Below are 5,193 nucleotides of genomic sequence, written 5' to 3'. Positions count from 1 at the left end.
TTTTTATACTAGATTTAGCAACATATTCTTTTGATTATTTTATTTTGTCACCATCATAATAAAAACATGTCCAAAATGCAGTTTTTAGAATGCAAATTTGAGTAGTTGTTTTGAATTTGTAAGATTAGTGGTTGCAAAAGTACAATGCTAGGTAATACTCAGTTATTTGAACATTAAAATTATTGATATATTAGTTGACAGTACTTTTGCTTAACATTTTTTAATAAAATTTCTCAAAGAAGACAACTTCCAATGATGAAATAAGTAGAATATCTTTTACTATACAAAATAGATTGTATATGTCATTTGGTTGTCAAAACTCATATGCATTTTAACCCAGGTTTTGAGTTTCCTGAATAATTAAATTACAATGTTTAAATGAAAGATCTAATTTTATATTATATAAACTACGCCTTTTAAAACTATCACTTTGCTGAGGTAAGGGAAGGAAAGGAACCATCTAAGAAAATAATAAAATGTTGTAATAAGTATATTTTGACCTTCATGTTACTGGTGTATTTTTTTATCAGTTTTTTGTGTGTGTATTTTTCTACAAGTTTAGATCATGACCTTTCTTTTTAACATTTTGTTTTAAACTTATCAACTATAATAAGATGAAATTAAGAGTAGGGCTAATTAAGCCATAGCCCTGGTTAAATTTTAAACAGATTTGATAAGAAAAGATTCACCAAGTAGTCTGTGAAACATTATTTCTTCTTCTGAGGAGTTTTCAACAGTGAAAATTAATATAAAGGAAATGCACCTCTACCTGGTTTCAATAATATCAGTATAGCAAAGAGACTAAACATTCATGTGGTTTCATCCCAATCTGCCATAATTTTACTTCCTAAATGTGAAAGCGCTAGGGTCAAAATCTGAGGCCAGAATATGTACATAGTTAAATCTAAGAATAAGAAAAGAATACAAATGTAGTTTCTGACTTTTATTCTGTGGAGTTTCTGAAAACTTATTAGGTGGAATGTGTCTGAGATTAAGGAATGGTTTTTAATACTCTTAAGAAACCAGCTTTGAAGAGGTGACTTTGTTATTGTCTTTATAGGTAATCAAAACTTGCTGATTATATATCTTTTGTACATAGAAGTATATTGAATTTATGTATTCTCCTCCAGCAATTTGCCAAGAATATCAGAACCTGCATATGTGATACAGTTCATGGTAAGTAGAGAGCCCCTCAAAAAACTTCCCTGCTGACTTCCTGTGACAAATATAATTTGTCCAAAGAATTTCTTTAAAATGTGCAACTGTACTGCCAGTTTGTTTGCTAATTGTGTCCTTATAAAATCCAAGTGTTGAAGTCCTAACCCCTAACGATGATTATATTTGAAATTGAGGCCTTTGGGAGTCATTAGGTCACAAGTGTGATTCTTATGAATAGGCTCACTCATCTTAATAAAGGTGTCCTCAGAGGGTTCTTCACCATAAGAACACAGTTTGCAGATCAGAAGAGGATCCTCACCAAAACCCCAGCCATACCAAAACCCTGATCCTGGACTTCCAGTGTCTAGAACACTAAGAAATTTCTGTTGTTTATAAGCCATACAGTCTGTAATACTTTGTTATAGCAGCCAATGGACTTTTTTTTCTTGCTAATTAGTAACTGTACAGTATAGTATTTCTCTCAAAAATATAGTCATAATTAGTGAGTTGGATCAAAGTTGTAGTTTATGTGCAGTTTTCCATGAAAATTATTTTGACATATTTCATGTAGAAGTTTTATAGATACAGTGAATTGATTATATTTCAAATAAGGAATAAAAGCCAGGAAGAAAAATATTTGTTACAATCTTTGGTTTCCACAATACAATGACATAAACTGTGTCTACAAAGAAAATCAAAATGTTTGAAAACCAAGAAAAATAACCTTTATATTCATCCCTCTGTATCTGTGGGTTCTGCATCCATGGATTCAACCATGGATCTAAGACTTTTTTTTTTATTCCAGAAAGTTCCAAAAAGCAAAACTTGAATCTGCCACACAATGGCAACTACTTACGTAGGATTTATATTGTATTAGGTGTTGAAGTAATCTAGAGATTCTGTGCCATTTTATATAAGGGATTTTGTATCTTTAGATTTTTGACATCTGTAGGGTGTCCTGGTAGTAATCCTCGGGAGATACCAAGGAATAGCTGACTATATTGATTTGGTTCTAATTAACCTTTTGTGTAATGAATTTGTTAGGGTTGCCTTTTTAAGCATTGTTTATCCTACTTACAGCATATTTATACGTACACTATATACAGGATAAATATGTTGTATCATTTGGATGGATTAATAAATGAATAAGCCTTGGTAACATTTGATTAATTGGCTGTTGATGCTTTCTTAAATATTCAACTTCTGAAGAACCTCACTCTTAAGGGTCCTGCAAACTATTCATTATAAACCATTGGTCTTATGTTTTATTAAAGAATGACCATTGGTTTTCTTGCTGTATTATTGGGATCATGGCTAAATATATACCTGTCTCAAACTTGTGATTGGTAGTTTAACTTTATTCCAACTATACTGAGTAAATGTTCTTTCGTTAGCTATGTATATGCTGTCAGTAATCACAAATGGGTAGACACATATTTTGACTAAAACACATTTGTTGTTGATACTTTCATTTGTATTTTATATAGTTTTATACATTGTTGAGCAGTTGTCAACACCATCCATGCCCTTAACTCTTTCCATCTTATAATCCTGAAACTCTATACTCATCAAATAGTAACATCATGTCCCCACCCAACCCACTAGCAACTACCATTTATACTTTTTGTGATATTGTATATCCACGTACTTGTAAGTGGAATCATGCAGTATTTGTCTTTTTTGTGACTGGCTTATTTCGCTTAGCATGATGTCCTCAAGATTATGTCATAATTTATGTCAGAATTTCCTTCATTTTTAAAGCTCTGTAGTATTCCATTCTAGGTACATGCTGCATTTTGCTTATTTATTCATCTGTCAAGGAACACATGGATTATGTCCACATTTCAGCTATTGTGAACAGAGCTACCATTAACATGCATATACAAATGGATGTTTTTTAGTCTGTTTTTAATTCTTTTGGATAAATAATATGAGTTGCTGGATGTTACAATAATTCTGCTTTTAATTTTTTGAGAAACTGCTCTACTATATTTCACAGAGGCTTACCATTTTAAATTCCTACCAACAGTGCACAGAGGTTCCATTTTCTCCACATCTTCCCTAAAACTTGCTATTTTTCTGAGATGGGGATGTTATCTTTAGGGTTTTCTACATATAAGATTATGTCATCTGCAAACAACCTTTTACTTCTTCCTTTCCAATTTGGATACCTTTTATTTTGTTTGCTACTAAATTAATTTGGCCAGAACTTCCAATACTGTGTTGAATGAAGGTGAAAGTGGACATCTATGTCTTGTTCCTGGTCTTAGACAAAAGTGTTGTAGTCTTTTACCATTGGATATGATGTACACTGTAGGTTTTTCGTACATGCTTTTATTATGTTGAGGTAGTATCCTGTTCCTATTTTGTTATGTGGAAAGTTGTTGATTTTGTCAAATGTGTTTTCTGCATTGAGATAACCATGTGTTTTTTTTCCCTTTATTCTGTTGATAGGGTGTATTATGTTGATTCACTTTGATTGACTTTTTTTAAATTGAAGTATAGTCAGTATACAATGTTGTGTCAAATTCTAATCTACAGCATAGTAATTCAGTCATGCACATATATGTATATTTGTTTTCATATTTTTCATTATGGGTTTCTATGAGATATTGAATATAGTTCCCTGTGCTGTACCAAAGAAACTTGTTTTGTCTCTTTTATATGTAGTAGTTAGTATCTGCAAATCTTAAACTCTCAGTTTATTCCATACCACCCCCTTTACCCCTTGGTAACCATAAGTTTGTTTTCTATGTCTGTGAGTCTGTTTCTGTTTTGTAAATAAGTTCATTTGTGTCTTTTTTTTTTTTATTTCACATATGAGTGATATGGTATTTTTTCCCTTGCTTGCTTACTTCACTTAGAATGATAATTTGCAGATCTATCCATGTTGCTGCAGGTAGCATTATTTTATTCCTTTTTTTGGCTGAGTAGTATTTGATTCCATATGTATATGTGTGTGTATACATATACATATATACATACACATACACGCCACATCTTCCTTTTCAAGTCATCTACTGATGGACATTTAGATTGCTTCCATGTTTTGGCTATTGTAAATAGTGCTGTTTTGAATATTAAGGTGCATGTGTTATTTTCTTGCTGTTTTTGTTTTGGGGGTTTGATAATTTTCTTTTGTATTATGGTTGAATTCTCTTCTTTTGGGGTGTTTTTTTTTAAACTGTATTGTATGTTTTTGATTAATGGTTTTTCAGGTATGTTAACCCATTACTATATCTACTTGATTTAGACTGATCATCATATAGGCTCAAACACAATTTTTAAAAACCTACTTTTCTTACTCCCCTTCTCCACATTTTATGATTTTGATCTTTTACATCTTCATGTTTATTCTTTTGCTGTTCGTCATATTTATCATTGTACTTCCAATTGTGATTTTCTCTTTTCTATAGATTCTTGTTTTTTTTTTTTTCCATTTAGGTAATACCTTCCAATATTTCTTTTACAATAGTTTTTAAGTATTGCTATATTTTTTAAGTTTTTCCTTGTCTAAGAAAGGGTGATTCATTTTAATGCCAGAGGTGTAAAATTCATGTGAAAGATTTTCCAGACCTGAGGCCCAAAGAAGCACTTGAAGCATGTTGCAGCACAGAAGCATTGGATGCTTGACAAAGAAATGGGTATGTTGTGAGTGTGATTGTATTTGCTCCTTGGACATAAATAAATGCTAAAGGCCTACCACTTGCATTTTCATAGGAACAATCTTTGCTTTACTCATTGCATGCATGGATATTTTTCCCTTGAGTTATGGCAGGTAGATGTTTACAGAAGTTTCCTGTACTCTCTTTCAAGGGTACCTTTAGGAAAAGTTTCTGACATTCTCATCAGAAAATGATGGCTCAGATGGCCCTCTGTACCTCTGTGTTACCCTCCACTTTGACCACTGTTTTCTGATCCATAATTTCATGGGGAATCAGGACAGTCCATAATTTAGTAGCTACCTACTGATAGGGCAGTGCATGGCAGGCATGTTTTAGGCCCCTGTGGGTATGTCTAGGTAAAAGCTATTTC

The 5,193-nt window shown here is 32.2% G+C and overlaps 1 long non-coding RNA gene across 1 annotated transcript; it reads left to right on the top strand.

The window, feature by feature from the left end:
- The first annotated feature begins 6 nt into the window (after positions 1-6).
- LOC116662491 lies at positions 7-2,317 on the top strand. Its single transcript, XR_004318453.1, has 2 exons — positions 7-1,176; positions 1,397-2,317. It is a non-coding gene; the product is annotated as an uncharacterized LOC116662491 (long non-coding RNA).
- Positions 2,318-5,193: the final 2,876 nt, after the last annotated feature.

Source organism: Camelus ferus, unplaced genomic scaffold (assembly GCF_009834535.1).
Source record: "Camelus ferus isolate YT-003-E unplaced genomic scaffold, BCGSAC_Cfer_1.0 contig1888, whole genome shotgun sequence".
Lineage (NCBI taxonomy): Eukaryota > Metazoa > Chordata > Mammalia > Artiodactyla > Camelidae > Camelus > Camelus ferus.
Note: the sequence above shows the minus strand (reverse complement) of the source record. Positions and strands in the feature narration are given on the sequence as shown.